The 19,149-nt window shown below is 43.7% G+C and overlaps 1 protein-coding gene across 1 annotated transcript in view; it reads right to left on the reverse strand.

The window, feature by feature from the left end:
- The window catches only part of LOC124555565 (proclotting enzyme), a 431,375-nt gene that overhangs the window by 262,562 nt on the left and 149,664 nt on the right, over nucleotides 1-19,149 (reverse strand). The window lies entirely within an intron of this gene.

Genomic DNA, 19,149 nt, shown 5'->3' on the forward strand with positions numbered 1-19,149 from the left:
TCGCCAGTTAACTAAGGCAGGGACGTCGTGTGCGCCATTTGCCTGTGAATCATGTAAACTTTCTTCTTTGTGTTGTCGTATATTAATTGTTTGTGTGTCGTAGTTCCTGGGGCGAAGACTGTGGAAAATGCTGGCATTTGACTAAACAAGCGTGGAAAACCTCCTAAAAACCACACCAACCCAACGCCTGATAATATGCTGCATGGGTTCCACTCAGGTGTGGATCGCCTCCATGTCTCACTGCATGTTGAGCTTCACCAGCGGGTGACATGTATTTTAACCAAATACTGGGTGTCCCTTTTATTTTGACCACACTAAATAACTTTTTGTCCTAACGCAAAATAAAAAGTGTATCAAGCAAATGTTTGTGCGCCAGGGAGACATGTGCCAGCATGTTTGCCATCCCGATAACTTTGTCCATTACGAAGACTTGAATAGTATTAAGTCTCTTTTAAATATCATCCTACATTTTATTAAATCCGATTAGTACTAGATTTCTGGATTCTAAATGGTGAGGCATCTGTACTGCATATTTTCGTATACATTCTTTACCAAATTAAGTTCTAGTTCTCCCAACAACGTCAAAGCATCCTCTATATAGCTTAAGGCGGTAATGGAGAACGTAATGTGTGAAAATATTTTCAACAACATATGAAAGCCGGAAGAGGTTCTCCATAGTAATCTTGCAGCATAGCTAGAGGTCATAATTTCTGTGATGAGCAACAGCAACACATTTTGGGATATACACTCCTGGAAATTGAAATAAGAACACCGTGAATTCATTGTCCCAGGAAGGGGAAACTTTATTGACACATTCCTGGGGTCAGATACATCACATGATCACACTGACAGAACCACAGGCACATAGACACAGGCAACAGAGCATGCACAATGTCGGCACTAGTACAGTGTATATCCACCTTTCGCAGCAATGCAGGCTGCTATTCTCCCATGGAGACGATCGTAGAGATGCTGGATGTAGTCCTGTGGAACGGCTTGCCATGCCATTTCCACCTGGCCCCTCATTTGGACCAGCGTTTGTGCTGGACGTGCAGACCGCGTGAGACGACGCTTCATCCAGTCCCAAACATGCTCAATGGGGGACAGATCCGGAGATCTTGCTGGCCAGGGTAGTTGACTTACACCTTCTAGAGCACGTTGGGTGGCACGGGATACATGCGGACGTGCATTGTCCTGTTGGAACAGCAAATTCCCTTGCCGGTCTAGGAATGGTAGTACGATGGGTTCGATGACGGTTTGGATGTACCGTGGAGTATTCAGTGTCCCCTCGACGATCACCAGTGGTGTACGGCCAGTGTAGGAGATCGCTCCCCACACCATGATGCCGGGTGTTGGCCCTGTGTGCCTCGGTCGTATGTAGTCCTGATTGTGGCGCTCACCTGCACGGCGCCAAACACGCATACGACCATCATTGGCACCAAGGCAGAAGCGACTCTCATCGCTGAAGACGACACGTCTCCATTCGTCCCTCCATTCACGCCTGTCGCGACACCACTGGAGGCGGGCTGCACCATGTTGGGGCGTGAGCGGAAGACGGCCTAACGGTGTGCGGGACCGTAGCCCAGCTTCATGGAGACGGTTGCGAATGGTCCTCGCCGATACCCCAGGAGCAACAGTGTCCCTAATTTGCTGGGAAGTGGCGGTGCGGTCCCCTACGGCACTGCGTAGGATCCTACGGTCTTGGCGTGCATCCGTGCGTCGCTGCGGTCCGGTCCCTGGTCGTCGGGCACGTGAACCTTCCGCCGACCACTGGCGACAACATCGATGTACTGTGGAGACCTCACGCCCCACGTGTTGAGCAATTCGGCGGTACGTCCACCCGGCCTCCCGCATGCCCACTATACGCCCTCGCTCAAAGTCCGTCAACTGCACATACGGTTCACGTCCACGCTGTCGCGGCATGCTACCAGTGTTAAAGACTGCGATGGAGCTCCGTATGCCACGGCAAACTGGCTGACACTGACGGCGGCGGTGCACAAATGCTGCGCAGCTAGCGCCATTCGACGGCCAACACCGCGGTTCCTGGTGTGTCCGCTGTGCCGTGGGTGTGATCATTGCTTGTACAGCCCTCTCGCAGTGTCCGGAGCAAGTATGGTGGGTCTGATACACCGGTGTCAATGTGTTCTTTTTTTTATTTCCAGGAGTGTATATGAATAGTTTTCCTAGAAGTTACGTTTATTGACTTACATAGCAGAGAGTTATATTAAACACTCATGGAAAAAAAAGTGAGATGCTTAAAATTAGTCAGATGTTTCGTTAGGGCGTAGCGTCAGAGGTATTAGGGACGAAGTGACGGCACAGTCAGACAAAAGTGGCGCGAAAAATCTGACCGTCTCTGATGATGAGACATTAAAACATAATCCTCCTCCTTTTGAATTCTTACCTGAAACATTAGTGCTCAGATTAAAGAAGTCTATTGAAGGAAATCGACTATATTATTTTGGAAGGAACTATTCCTGAATTTGCCTTAAACGACGTAGGGAAACATTGAGAAACCTAAATCTGGATAGGCTTATGGAGAATCGAGTCCTGGTCTGCCCGGACTCGAAATAACTGCGCCTCTTCATTTCGTAGGGGAATGCAAAGAACCAACCCTACATTAACCTGAACTAATTTATGAATAATTACATTAGGTTGGTCAGGCGTGTTCTGATGGGATGCAGGAAGATTATAGTTTTACGTCCAATAGAAAAGGAAGTCGTCAGACGATAGATTTAGGCTGGGATTCGACAATAATAGTGAGGCACATTGACTGCGAACTTTCTAATGTTTTTTCCTTGAATTTTACCAAAGTGATATAGGGAAACCACGGAAAATACAAATTAAGATGTGGATTTTAGCCCTGCTCCATAGGAATGCGAATCCAGAGATTAAACCACTGCTTCGCGTATCAGTATCAGTCTGTCGAAAATGTTACGACTGTGCACTCTCTTCTTAATTTTGTGCAACTGTCACTATGTCGAGCAGACGTAATCAAGAGGGTCCGACAGTAGATGACAAAAAATCAATCCGAACCAGAGTAGTTTACTGCACCATTTCAAAAATAATAAACACTCGTATCGATATGAACAAGTGAGTGAATTAATTTCATTCATACTGGAAAGATTTTGGAAACCCGAGTCTGTTTGTTTTAAGAAAATATATAAAACCGGTATCTTTTTTAGTCACATTGTTAACTAACGACCAGAACACGTTTCAAACGTGAACTGTTGCTTTCAATGTATATCTGCAGGATGCAACACATCGAATGGTTCTGATTTAATTTTGGAACAAAACAGTAATTGTGTTTCATGTTATTCAAAGTATATATTGATATAACGTTTCCTATTATGTCACAAGGGATTTAATATGTTGCACAACGCATGCAGTTGTCATGGCGCGCGCGCGCGCGCGCACACACACACACACACACACACACACACACACACACACACACACACTCACAGACAAACAATTATGTAGAGCCGGCCGGGTGTGGCCGAGCGGTTCTAGGCGCTACAGTCTGGAACCGGGTGACCGCTACGGTCGCAGGTTGCAATACTGCCTCGGGCATGGATGTGTGTGATGTCCTTAGGTTAGTTAGGTTTAATTAATTCTAAGTTCTAGGGGACTGATGACCTTAGAAGTTAAGTCCCATAGTGCTCAGAGCCATTTGAACTATTTTGAACCAATTATGTAGCAAAACGAAACACAGTTCCTAGATCGTATAAGCAGGGACGTACAGTATCTTCCAAGTCAAACAGCGTTACATAACAATATAAAATAGAGGTAACTGTACAAAGAACATTACAATCTTTATCTAACTAATCATACTTAAAGATATTATTCACTGAGGTGATAAAAATCATGGGATACCTCCTAATACCGCATCAGCCTTCTTTTTCCGGGATGCTGCAGCACCTTGACTTGGCACGGACTTAACAAGTCGTTGGAAGTCACCCACAGAAATATTGAGCCATGCAGCCTCTATAGCCGTCCATAATTACGAAAGTATTGCAGGTGCAGGATTTGTGCAAGCATTGACATCTCGATTATGTTGCATAAATGTTCGATGGGATTCATGTCGAGTGATCTTGGTGGCCATATCATTCATTAGAATTGTCCGGAATGTTCTTCAAACCAATCGCTAACAATTGTGGCCCGGAGACATTTCGTTTTGTCATCCATGAAAATTCCATAGCAGTTTGGGAGTATGAAGTCCACGATCGGCAAATAGCTGAACGTAACTGTTTCCCGTCAATGATCTGTTCAGCTGGATCAGAGGACCCAGCCCATTCCATGTAGACACAGCATACACCATTATGGAGCCACCACCAGCTTGCACAGTGTCCTATTCACAACTTAGGGCTATGTCTTCGATGGGGTCTGCGCCTCACTCGAACTCTACCAGCAGCTCTTACCAACGGAAATCGGGACTCATCCGACAAGGCCGCAGTTTTCCTGTCGTCTAGCGTCCAACCTATATGGTTACGAGTCCAGGAGAGGGGCTGCAGACGATGTCGTGCTGTTGGCAAAGGCGCTCGTGTGGGTCGTCTGCTGCCGTAGCCTATTGACGTCAAATTTCGGCGCACTGTCCTAACTGGTAAGTTCTTCGTACGTGCCACTTGAATTCTGCGGTCACTTCATGCAGTGTTGCCTGTCTTTTAGCGCTGTCAACTCCCAGCGAACGCTCTCGGTCGTTATGTGGAGGCCGTCGGCCACTGAGTTGTCCGCGGTGAGAGATAATGCCTGAAATTTGGTATTCTCGGCACACCCTTGACACTGTGGATCTAGAAATACTGAATTCCCTAATGATTTCAGAAATGGAATGCCCCACGCGTCTAGCTCCAGCTACCACTCCGCGTTTAAAGTCTGTTGATTCCCGTCGTGCGCCCATAAACACGTCGGAAACCTTTTCACATGAATCACCTGAGTGCAAATGACAGCTCCGCCAATGCATTGCCTTTTATACCTTGTGCACGCGATACTACCGCCATCTGTATATGTGCATATCGCTATCCTGTGTCTTTCGTCACCTCAACGTCCATCTGCTTAGCTGAGTTACGTGTTCGGTCAGAGGGTTACCTGCCCTCTGTAATAAAAAAAACTGAGTTAATGGGTCAACGACGAGCTTAACTGGGTGTCTTGCGACGTCCGCCCCGAGCAGATGCAATGAATGAAAACGAACAAAATGAGATTAAAAAAAATGTGGCGAAGTGCTTGCTTCCCATGCAGCGGGCCTGGGTTCGATTCTACATCTACATCTACATCTACATTTATACTCCGCAAGCCACCCAACGGTGTGTGGCGGAGGGCACTTTACGTGCCACTGTCATTACCTCCCTCTCCTGTTCCAGTCGCGTATGGTTCGCGGGAAGAACGACTGTCTGAAAGCCTCCGTGCGCGCTCTAATCTCTCTAATTTTACATTAGTGATCTCCTCGGGAGGTATAAGTAGGGGGAAGCAATATATTCGATACCTCATCCAGAAACTCTCGGCAGGGTTGGAGATTTTGGCCGATCGTTGAATGGGTGTTGTGTTGTCCTCATCATCATTTCATCCTCATCGCCAGCACGCAAGAATCCCAATGTGGCGTCGGCTGAAATTAGACCTGCACTAGGTGGCCGAACTTCCCCGGATGGGGCCTCCCGGCCAATAGTGCCACACGATCATTTAATTTTTTTGTCATCTCAATATACTTACTTTTTACTCTGTAGGCAGTTCGTACTTAAATATAATATTTTTAATTTACTGCACATTAAATTTCCCCTAAATGAATCTATTTGGTGGATTTTTGGGATATATATGGCACTCTTACTTTTTTTTTTCTACAGCGCAGACGGTAGTGTCATGTTACCATTGACCATTATGCCAGTCCAGCTTTAAGCAGGTTCATCTCTACTACCTACTTTACCATTGTAGGAGATTTGGCTCGCGTTTCACCGTATATCTACAAATTTCAAGGCCTCCGCAAAATTTAACTTTTTTGGCTTGTATTTAATTAGCGAAAAACCACAAAAGTATTGTCCAGTTATGTCGCCAGAAGCATAACCTGGGACATGCATTTTAATTTCTGTTGCAGCCTTATTCGGAGTGCTATATTTAGCCCACGCAGTAAAGGAACTTCTTTTCCCAGGAGCTATAAATTATGCAATAGACAATCACACAAATTAAAAACGAATTCAGGAAACGTCTAAACGCATTTAGTATACAATACTCTCAGTAACAAACATAGGAAGATAATTCCGAATTATAAAATTTATACAACGTCAATGAACATAATCATAGGATTTACTGACATTTTAATGAACAGTTAGTTACGTCTGGCTGCAGCCTCCTCTACAAATGAGCTATTTTCTTTGAAATGAGAGAGAAATAAACCATACGCGTTCCAAGTAAAACTAGGTGGCTTACGTGCCTTAAGCAGTACCAAAAGTTACCCTTAAAGGCGTTCTTCGCAGAACTTGGGCTATCCGTGTCCTGATTTACGGTTCTTCCAACTCCTCGGCGTGCAACAGGTGAATGCCGAGACCGCAACAGCGACATAATAGAGACGGTAACCAATATCTTCTCAATCCAGATATTGGCGCTGACCTGTAAAGGACCTAAAGACCTAATTGTGACTCGGAGTAAACTGATTCTCTCGTAATTTGACGTTCTATAATGCTTCCCTTACATATAGCCAAGACGAACGGTGGAACCAAAGCAGTGTGATTCAAATTCTTTAAAGTTATGTGTGTAGTATCCTGTCGCTTAATTGGAGGTTGATGTTTATGCTGATTTACACATTTTGCTGAAGGTTTCGAACAAGCTAAGAACCAACTATTCCGTTCAGTAGAACATAAAATACATCTTTCAACCAACCCTTCAGATTATACAAATCAAAGTACTTCCTTATTCGACAAGGCAAGCATTTTTGTTTGGTTAGTAAGGAGTGACTTTGCCCCTTTACATGATGTGGCGACAGCCAAACACCAAACGATTGACTGATAGGAGGGAGGCATGGTTGTTTTATTTGTAACTGTCGAAGGTCTTATGCAAAGAGGAAGGAAACAATAAAGATCATATTTGAACGTCCCATCGACGAAGATGTTAGTAAAGACAGAGTACAGTCTCGGAGTGAGGAAGGATGGGAAAGTAAAGCGGCAGTGTTCTTTCAAAGGAATCATCCCAGCATTCGCTTTTAGCGATTTAGGAAATCACGGAAAAACTAAATCTGGGTAGCCATATGCTAATTTGAACCACTGTTCTCCCCAATAGAAGCCCAGTGTCTTACCGGTGCGACATCTCGCTCGGTAACATGCAACAGATTTTTCTGTACGTCCATTGTAATACGAACAACGTGTTGCAAAGAAATCTCGGGGCGACGGACGCTGTGTAGCTGCTCTGCCGTGCTTATCTTGTCAATCAAGCCACAAGCAGCATTACCAGATATTTCATGTTCTAATTCTTTTAATTATAACTAAACTAGAAGAAATCATTCATTCAGCTGAATTTAAAAAAGAACTGCAAGCTGTTCAAATGGTTCAAATGGCTCTGAGCACTATGGGACTTAACATCTGACGTCATCAGTCCCCTAGATCTTAGAACTACTTAAACCTAACTAACCTAAGGACATCACACACATCCCTGCCCGAGGCAGGATTCGAACCTGCGACCGTAACGATCGCGCGGATCTAGACTGAAGCGCCTAGAACCGCTCGGCCACACCGGCCGGCTGCAAGCTGTTGCTGCTGGTCTCTTACTGCACTGTAGAGCTATACTTTCAGTTTTCCTTGGTGTTCTTTTCATCATGTCATCAACTGGTAGCACAACTGACGCGTCTCAGGACCTGCTGAATCATTTAAGTACTTAGCCATCGTATGAAGGTAAACGTATGGGCTTTTGCGCCACAACCTCTGTCGTCTAGTCGGCCCTTCAGTCATGGCTGGCGACAAGACAGCCTAAAGATCAAGGCGCAGCCAGCACGGCCGTCGTACCTCTGTCAACAGACATCGCTAGCAATATCCGCACGACTTTGTGCCTCTTTGTCGCTCGCAATTAATCAGACATAATTATGGTATCCGGCCGCACGGAAAGCAAGTGAAGGGGAAGCGTGATATTACTCCGCATCAACAACTAATAGCTCGGAGTCGTCTTATCTCTCCACATGGCTTCGTAAGTCACGCCTCGAGTCTCAGCATTTCAGTTCTTCAGCTGGAGTCTTCGTTCAGCCACCGAGTGGAAGTTATTCAGCAGTCTACAAGTGAAGGTGCCACAAATTGATCTCGCTGTACGAATCTCACATCTCTTGTAGTCCATTAGTGCTAAACTGGCAAAGCTGTTACAACAGCTGGACGAACGGAGCCAAAGGCAAGAGGAAGGCAGCAGAAGAAATATGGTCTAGACTGTAGCAACACTTGACGGCACACAGGACAACAGGCAATGTTACCAAACGTGCATTCTTGTTATCCAGTATTGGAGCTCGTATTTACGGTTTGGTGCATCAGTTGTTTACCCATAAAGACCCGTGAGCATTAGGTTATATGGAAGTTAAGGGCAAACTAACTGGATATTTTGAGAGTAAGTTTCTCATGACGGCGGCACTACGTAAGTTTTATAGGGCTTACAAGAAACCTGGACAGACTTTCAAGGAATGGGTAGCCATGTTTCAGGGTCTGACTTGGGGTTGTAAATTCAAGTGTGAAAACCAAGACTGTACTCTTTCGTTCATGCTCATCGTTGATGTACCTGACACTGGGTTGCGCGAAGAAAATGTTCAAATGTGTGTGAAATCCTATGGGACTTAACTGCTAAGGTCATCAGTCCCTAAGCTTACACACTACTGAACCTAAATTATCCTAAGGACAAACACATACACCCATGCCTGAGGGAGGACTCGAACCTCCGCAGGGACCAGCCGCACAGTCCATGACTGCAGCGCCTTTAGACCGCTCGTTGCGGAAAGAACTTATCCACTTAAATAACCCCACACTTGAAGAATGTTTATCAGTTATTCAGGCTTTCGAACAGATGAAGCAGACGGAATGGGCTCTCAGTGAGCAAGAAACGGAGGTTTTCAAAATGGAATTTTACAATACTGACAACTCTTCAGGTTACAGGAGTAGGCGGAACGGCAAATCCCGCCCAATCAATGGCGGCAGGTTCCTGCTTACCCAGAGGTGGCAAGTCAAAGGGCTTTGTAAAGGACGCGGCTAATCAACAATCTAAGGAGAAATCGATTGTTCAGCGTTTCATTATTCATGATCGCTGGTCGTATTATTAGGAGAATATGAAGTCTTTACACTGTTGAAAATAAGTGCACAAGCAGAAGATGTCCAGCATAAGCAACTTTGGAATGTCAAGTACACTATTTGTGCGGATGACTCCGACCATACGGTGGGTGACCTCGAAAATAAGATTTCCAAATTTTTTTTTTTACTCTAGGTTTAAAGCGGTTTTTGTTGATGTAGGACTTAATGGAAAGAATGTGCAATTTCAAGTGGCTACACATATCCTCTAAAACAATCATCAATAGTGCTATGTATGGAGTTCATCGGCTCTCCACAATTAAACAAATTTCAAGGCACACTGACGAGTTAAGGTGACCGGCAAATTCTGATCGAAGATCAGTGTATGGTGACTGCTTAGTCTCAAAACCAAATTGTGTGCACACCGTTCCTGGGAATGCAGTCTCCAACGACTGATAGTATCATGGGTTTTGATCTTTGTCAGCAATTGGGGTTCACGGTTCAGGGTTCTGCCAGTAATGAGATACGTACACAATTACGTAATACGGACAAACAACTTTTTGTGACTCTTGAGGTAGCGCGAAGAATTACCAAACTGCCCCACCAAACTCTTATTTGATCGGCCGACGGCAACAGAATCCTGAAGTTGGCTCCACATAGACTCAGCTGGGGCATTTCTGAGGGCTCATTGGTTTGTCCTGGTGGACGACCACATTAGCTTCCTTTACGTTGTCAGGACAGGTTGCACGTGGACACCACAAATGGTTTCTGCTCTCTGTCGGTTCTTTGCAGTGGAAGGTTTTCCAGCGTCTCTATTGACGGATAATCGCGGCCAGTTTACAGCTCACGAATTTGAGACATTCTGTATAGCTCACAGGATTCAGCACCTTCGCACCGCGCCGCTTCATACGGAGTCGAATTGGATCGATGAACGGTTTGTGCAGATGTTCAAAGCTCAGATGAAGAAAATTATGGCTGACTACAATTTGGGAGACGTCTTGATGATATTTCTTTCTTCTTACAGAAATTCTCCACGCAAGGACGCATCTCCAGCAGAAATGCATCATGGCCTGAAGATGAGGGACCTTCTGTCCCTTACTACACTTCATCAACAGGGAAGCACCACAGCTAGTGGGTTTTGAGGCAGAATCTGTTAACGAAAAGATATCCTATTCAGAAGTGTGTTACGAACAGATAAAGTGGTATCCTGGGACGATAGTCTGCCGACTAGGCAACGCTATGTATGCCATATTGACTGCAGAGGTGGATACTGCAACAAACACATGGACCATATCCGTCCGCGATTTGATGCTTTTCTCATTCCAGGGCCTACAAACCAGTCACAGTTTCAGGTGAAAACAACACGTCTCCCTGGATGGGGCAGTTGCAGAACCGCAGCAGCCTACCATTACAGATACTCTGTCACCACCAATACTAACGGAGAAGGAATCTAATCATGGAAAGTGCGGAGACCAGCATGGAGGTGGACTTCGTCCACCAACCACAGTCCCGGAAGAAGAAGTGGCTTTGTCTATTTCCCCTGTGGCGGAGTGATGTGATCTGTGTCACAGCCCCTACAGTTCAGTCTGTCCTTCATTCATGGGTGGCGAGCGGATTAACTCAATATCAAGGCGATTTCGGCGGTCTTCAACAGAGGTCACTAGCGGCGGTAGCACTACTTTGCGCATCTGTATCGCATGCAACAACTCAGACAGGTGTATGGCATCACTTCATGTGAGAAGCCAATGAAGCAGAAGCGTGAAATCATTCAGCATCAGAAATCAGAAGGACGAAGTTTACTAGTAGCACCGCACTCTGTAAACATGATTCTGAAATTGGGAATCATTACATTAGTACTCAGGATATCAATTTCATACCTACGTCTGCTATCCTGTTTCCTTTCCTTAAAAATGTTACAGTTTTCTCCTGTTTTTTAACGTTATTAAAACTGGGGCTGTACTCAATATCTGAGAACTTGCTTCGAATAAATGTGATGAATCTCGCACTAGGATTCTAACTAAGCTGCCAATTCAACAATCTCAATAACTTAATATTTTTCTGCTCCTTTCACATGTTTGAGCTACTTCTGTATCCAATGGCGTATAGCCTCTACGGACTTTCGCAATTAAAATCGTCGATATGAGCTCATTGAAGACTGAATACTTCGGACTTAATTTACAAATAGTATATTTACCTCAGACCACTAAATCTTTTATCTGGGGTGCTCAGTGGACGTGCGTCATCGTGCGACACGCATAGTCTGTTGCTGATGGCACAGCTGGTTGTCATTTTCAAGTTTCGTGATGAGTATAGAGAGTGTCTAGGGCGGAGGTTCTTTTATTCTGCCGGCCGGTGTGGCCGTGCGGATCTAGGCGCTTCAGTCTGGAACCGCGTGACCGCTACGGTCGCAGGTTCGAATCCTGCCTCGGGCATGGATGTGTATGATGTCCTTAGGTTAGTTAGGTTTAAGTAGTTCTAAGATCTAGGGGACTGATGACCACAGTTGTTAAGTCCCACAGTGCTCAGAGCCATTTGAACCATTTTTTTTCTTTTGTTCTCTTGCAGCACCAGAGAATGTGATTAAGTATTTCGGTAAGAGACGATATCATTTCTTCCAACTCTAAATGGCTGTTAGAAGAAGAGATGCGCAAATTAGCTATGTCCAAGAGCAGTGACATAGAATGTCCAATGGAGGCTACAGGTGACAACATATTCTAACATCAGAGATGGCATAGCTTCCTGCGCTTCTTTTCCGTGGTTTCCTAAGTTCAACGTATGATACGGTTACGTCGTCAAGTTCCCCCCCCCCCCCCCCTTCCAAAACGTATGGCTGGAGGAGCATTCGTACCCAGCTAATACGACTATGTGGTTAATGTCTCGGCAACTGCATCAGCACCATTGGTCGTTACTAGAGTTCTGAAACTACAGAAAGCTACGGCAGACTACCGCAAGTAAGCGTAGACTAGGGTAGTTTTGCTGGTAGCTTTGGTCAGTTACGGTCGTATCCACTTTACCTGTAAGTTGGGTGTTTTTCATTTCTATTGGGCGTTCCCTCATAATGATCGCTTTCTTTACGTATGCAATCAGTGTCTTACTAGATTCCCTTAAAATCTGGAAGTGGTAAATCGTCTAGAAAGTGAGCAGAAGTTACGCGATCAACAAATTTTTATTACTCATAAAACGTAATTTATATTCTGTAAGGATATGAAAAACACAATGAACAAAAACAAAGAGAAGTTGTCGGCTCCCAGTTTTTCTCTTACACATTCATTTATGTCTCTTTCCCATCCAGTTCTGCCAATTCTATAGTTATCATACAGTTTATGTTGTTTACCAAAACTACTGAACCATCCTTCTGGTATAGCGCAACTCTAGTCCGTACTATTGGAGGCGTTCAATCTTTAACATTCGTGATAGTAATAACAACAGACCTGAGAATTAACGGAGGCTGGAATCTCTCATTGCAAAGGCACGTCTTGTGATCAGAACAGTAGGCTCGTTGCTGTGCTGAATTAATGGACACCATGGTATGTTCCCATGAGTGAGTATCTCAGCTTCTGCTTCCCAGGTGTTTCGCTGCTCACATTGTGTGTCAGTCATCCTAATTGTGAACTTGGTTACTCTTGACCACAGAATAGCGTAGGATGGAATAATCAAATGCTGCAGCACGTAGCTTTCACTCGTAGTAGCCCTATTAAAGGTCGACTATCTACACATAATTCACTGTTCACTATATGACTCTTAACAACTCTTCAGTTAATAAATTTAGACAAAAAATGGTTCAAATGGCTCTGAGCACTATGGGACTCAACTTCTGAAGTCATCAGTCCCCTAGAACTTAGAACTACTTAAACCTAACTAACCTAAGGACATAACACACATCCATGCCCGATTCAGGATTCGAACCCGCGACCGTAGCTGTCGCGCGGTTCCAGACTGTAGGGCCTAGAACCGCTCGGCCACGCCGGCCGGCAAATTTAGACAAATACTGTAAATTCTGACGAGTAAAGGGTTTCAAATTGCCCTCCAGATAATAGGATTTTGGCATCTCGTGGTCTCCTTAAATTATTGGTGGCAACATTCTTCCGCATCCTTGTTCAATCAGAACTTGATTGAAATTTCCAATAACCCCTACGACGATGGATCGTTAAACTCAGGCCTAACTTCCTTTGTATCAGAAACTGTTTCACAACAAAAGCGAAAGTGGTGTGTGAGATTGGGTACTTTGTCAACCCTAGTCGAAACTGTACACAGAAATGACATGAGTGTCCATCAGCAACTGAGCTATTGGATTATAGTTAAACACAATCAGAACATGACAGCATATTTCCAGAGCAGGACCTCGGACAGGTCAGGGAGCAATGAAAAGTTCAACATCAAGATGTACAGAAGAGTCTAAAACATGTAATTAGAATAGATATGAAAAAGAAGATGAACATTTAAAATAAAATAATGAGCTGGGTAATTTTTTGACAAAGGTCAGTAGTGAAATTGGCTATTTCTAGTTTCCATACGCACTTGGCAGCAACGTTTCATGTTCTCTATGACATGATTAAAAAGCTGTGTAGGTAGTCAATCCTGTTCATGAGAAAAAGTCATGTAGTAGTCTGGAAGATACACTGACGAACCTAAATTCGCCTCTGTGATGTTTCCCAGACATGCTCAACAGGATTATTATCCAGAGACCATGACGGTCAGTCCATGCAGTGGAAAAATTCATTCGCGAAAGCAGCTCGATGCGATGAAGATGAAGCCTGGACGTCTGAAAAGTCGCACATTTGTTCGAAGTAGAAAAGAAGGGACCCATGATAAACTGCGGGTGCAATGCTACCACATTTTACACGACTACAAGGCACACAATCTCACGCTCCACAGTGGCACGTCCACTGCGTGGGAGAGGCCTCTTTGTCCGACGATGGGTATGTTGCCTTCCGTTGACACTCGCACATCGGCAGCACTGTTTGTGAAGGTGTCAGGAACATAGGGACTGGACGAACGAGGAGTGGAGTCGTCTGCTCTTCTCGGATGAGAGCGTATTTAGTCTGATTAGTGAGTCTGGATGTACCCTCATATGGGGAGAGGTGAAAACACTTATGCGCTCAGAAAAATTATCGGAAATTGTCGTATTGGTGGTCCAGGTGTTATAGTGTGGAGTGATATAACATTTTCTGGTCGTACTGATAGCCAGATCAACGTTATTGTGACACTATACTCCTTCCCCATGTGCGCCTTTTCAGTGATGAATTCGGTCTTGACTTCGTTTTTATGGATGGAAATGCTCAACCGCATCGAACTGCGCAGGTGCAGAAGCTCTTGGAACGAACTTCTTGCCAACTTTTTGCCTGCGTGGGAGTACATTGTAGAGCATGCACAGCAGTTTGCGGTAATCACACATCTAATTAAGAACCATGTCACACCTTTTGTAATGTTCAAGCGACCATCATAAATCGAGGTGAACTCAGTGTAATTATTGTCTTTGAATGAAAGTGTCATTTCTGTTCGTCTTATTGCATATTGCTTTCAATTATCTTCAGTATTATACTGTAACAGGTCTTTCCACGTATGGTCCAAGTTTCATGGAGCTATGGTACTTGGCAGTGACACACCATGCGAAAGTTACTTTCGTCCTGAAGTTTTACTCACCAGTGTATATCTCGCGGGTTGCAGAGCTAAAGCAACATCAATAGAAGTGTGATGAGATGTTAGGATTTGAGGTTGTGACTTACCTTCTCGTCACAGAATCAGAGCAATGCAGAATGAATTACTTTAATGAATAAGGGAAAAAAGGAATAGGAATTTATCAACACGGAAGTTAATTTGAGCAACACAGTACTTTCATGATATTTTTCACTTAATGGCAGTATGGCCACGCCTACCTCTTACATATAAACTAATTTGCCATTCTCGATATAGTGAACCTACAGTTTCCCGTGGAATCTGAACCACGGTATAACTCATACCAGAGGTGATAGTAGCAATGACTGACACGTAACAAAAATCTAGGATTGACCGGTAATCTAACCTAGAATCTTTATCTACTCAGATACCAAACTACACTTCCCAATGCAATGCAATCTGCCAGAAGATTTCTTTTCAAACTTTTCAGGTCTGGGTTAATAGGATGTATTTCGTTGTGTCACGTAAATCTTGCAAATTCGTAGAAGTGTATCTACAAACTGTCAAGTGAGTGTCTCAAATGCTGTTAGAAAACGCTGTGGTGTACTGCATGCTGTTTTAAAAAAATTGTTCAGATCATATTTCATTTTAACCATTAACTAAGAGACATGATCATATTTTTAATTTTATAACACGCATTAAAAAGTAGCAGAGAGTCACGAACACTGGCCGTAGATACGACAGTGTGGGCAAGCACCATTCGAGAATCGTAAAGACGATGGCTCAGAATTTTCTTTAGTTTGCAGTGGGTTTTCGGCGATGATAAGTGAAGTGGGAAATGTAACCAAAAATCCGCATTCGATTCTGTAGGTGAAGCTGTGAAAAGAAAGGTGGGAAGTAGTCTGCAGAACGTCTAACATCATATCATTCTAAGAGACATGGCGGGAAAACGGTGTGACCTTCTTCCCAAAAAATTGTTTTACATGAAAATTTGTGAAGCACTTTACATTTTATCTAATGTGCTTTTATCAAATTATGTTTTTGCGAAAATGATGACTACATATAAGCAAGCCCGCAGTAGCGACATCTAGGAAGAGTGTAGGCAAAGAGGCTCCTGTATGCTACTTATTTTTTCAAATGGCTCTGAGCACTATGCGACTTAACTTTTGAGGTCATCAGTCGCCTAGAACTTAGAACTAATTAAACCTAACTAACCTAAGGACATCACACACATCCATGCCCGAGGCAGGATTCGAACCTGCGACCGTAGCGGTCACGCGGTTCCAGACTGAAGCGCCTAGAGCCGCACGGCCACACCGGCCGGCTGGATGCTACTGTACCTCAATAGCTAGTTGGCAATAATCACTGTGTGGATGATGTGGCCTATTCTACACCATATTTTAAATCTGTGTGACGATGCTATGCTGATAATATTTATATGTTTTGACGATGCCATTATGGCCGTATCACTTTAGGACATGGTGTAAAAAAGGTACGTTATACCATTTTTTATCTGTACATTTCCCTGGAGTATGACAGTATATTGTGGTACATATTGCTGTTTTATGTTAAAAGACACACTGCTCATTAGATGTATATATTTATATATTTTAGATCTGAAGATGGTCATTACAGACTGAAACAGGTCATCGTCTAAAGAATTCATTTGTGATCAGAGACTAGAATAAAAAAGCATTTTACAGTATTGGATCACTATTTGTACAAGCGATTATGTCGCAGTTGGTGAAACATATAATTTTCTCCTCCCTTTTTACTCCATGTGTAAAATCTTTTGCAGAAAAAGCAGTTGGGTGATATCAGGCAGGATTTAGATCTGGGAAGTCAACCGTTGACTAAATATCCACCTTGAGTCAAATGTTTAAAAAAACATGGGAATACAATATAGAAACACATAAGATATTCGTTGATTTTAAAGCTACGTATGACACCATAAAAAGAATAAGTTTATTGAAGCCATGAATGAATTGGGCCTACCACAACATTCAATACATCTTGTAAGTTTGACTATGGGAAAAGTAGTATGTAACGTGCGGATACAAGGAAAGTTAACACCAAATTTTGAAATTAGCTGTAGACTGAGGCAAGGGGATGCGCTGTCATGTATCTTTCTAAAATAGCACCAGAGAGGGTAATAAGGACAGCTCAAATAAGCACAACAGGCACAATATACGCTAGAATGGTGTAGCCTCTGACCTATGCAGATGATGCGGATATTATAGTAAGAATAGAACTAGCCGCTAAAGAGACGTAGAGGACACTGATGGTAGCAGCAGAAGAAATGGGACTGGAAGTGAACATCAACAAAAGCAAATACATGCGAATAATACGACCAGAATTAAATACAATATTAGAAATTGACCAGGCGCAAATAGAATTTGTTAATGAATTTGTCTATCTAGGAACTCTGGTAACACCACAGAATGATATTAGTATGGAAATAAAGCGGCGCAACCACCTAGCTAAGAAATGCTATAATGGGCTGGCCGCACAACTTAAGTCCAGAAATCTGTCCAGAAGGACAAAGTGTCTGCTGTATAAAACTTTAATAAGTCCAGTATTAACACATGACTGAGAAAGCTTGACACTGACACAACAATGAGAAGAGGTAATAGGATGTTTTGAACGAGATGTGTTACGCAAAATCAATGCGGCAACTAATGAAGATATAGCATGGCGCTTACGTTATAATTTTGGACTTAACGGATTATATAAAGAACTTGAAATTATAAAGTTCATGAAAGTAAACCGCCTGAAATGAGTCGACCATATTTTCCTCACGGAACATGAGAACCCTACAAAAACAGCACTGTTGCAAAACCCAGTAGGACGAAGAAGCACGGGAAGACCAAGACTTCGATACCTGGATGACATACAAGAAGATTTTTAAAAATGGACAGGGACGAATGGAATGATGTCCTAGAGCTAGCCCATCAAGGGCTGTAGAGCCAGGAAGAAGAAGAAGAAGATTTTTCACTGAAAAAGCCCAAAACAAAGAAATTACCATTTAATGTCGGGAAAAAATATAAATATCCTTTCTGGTATTCTCTTATCCTGATATTAATCAGATTCATCGTCAGATGACGACCAGAATATCTCGATGACCTGTGTGTCATTCATGTACCTGCGGTTTCTCCGTATATACACTAGTTTTTCAGTTGTACTTGGAGAGTGTTTCGTAATGGAGTGTGACTTCTTCCATCAGCTGACCAATAGTTGTACCGAAAGTACCCTCCGCCACACTTGCGGAGTGTGACGTAGATGCAGATATTGCCACTACACATGACGGCAAGTAACGTTCTCCAGTATCCACCAAACCCAATCCCTTTCATCGAATTGGCAGAGAGAATAGTGTGACTCATCACTCCAAATCCGTTATTTCCTGTGGCTTAGGATGAGCTGCTCGACCATTGTTCCCCATTCTCTTTAACTTCCCACGCACAGTCACTGTGCCAGCTGCACAGCTGGTAGCACTTTGTAACTCACGAGTAATTCCTTTTGGTGATTTCATATGATATTTTATGTACACCCTCAGCAATGCACGGCGGTCTCTGTCTGTCAGTACGTTGATAGCAGGTCCTGCGGTCTTCGATATAGCTTGTTGTATCAGGTATTGTGAACTGAGTGTCGCCCGGCTTGCAGCAGGCCCGGTGTAGACAGGTGACTGGCTGGTGCTTTAGCACTTTAGGTGCTGTGGGCGAGTTAACTCGTCACGCTCCGCCGCTCCCCGGGTGCTGAAGACGTCTTTAAACGCGGCCTATAACGGCCGCCATGACGTGTTTACCCGTTCATTTCTACACTCTCACTGCTGCGGGTGAGTTAGTTGCATATCTCGGTGAATAAATCGGTGAATAAAAATGTTTCCGGTATTTAGTATAAAACATACGTGCTTCTTTGCATGTTACCATTTGCAAAAAGCCTCGTTCGATATTTTCAACCCATTTATAAAATATGACGACTTTTATGACGACACGACGCCCAACACAGAGGGACGGGAATGGGCACGCCTACAAGATGACTTAGACCAAATTTCTAGTGGTGTGATGAATCGCAGCTAGCTCTAAAAATAGAAAAATAGAAGTTAATGCAGATGAGTACGAAGAACAACCCTGTATGTTCGAGCACAGCATTAGCAGTGTGCTGCCTGACACAGTCAAGTCAATTAAATATCAAGACGTAACATTGCAAAGGAATATGAAATGGAATGAGCATGTAAGGATTGAAGCAGGTAAGACGAGACGGCTTCGGTTTATTGAGAGAATTTTAGGAAAGTGTGGATCATCTG

Source organism: Schistocerca americana, chromosome X (assembly GCF_021461395.2).
Source record: "Schistocerca americana isolate TAMUIC-IGC-003095 chromosome X, iqSchAmer2.1, whole genome shotgun sequence".
Taxonomy (NCBI): domain Eukaryota; kingdom Metazoa; phylum Arthropoda; class Insecta; order Orthoptera; family Acrididae; genus Schistocerca; species Schistocerca americana.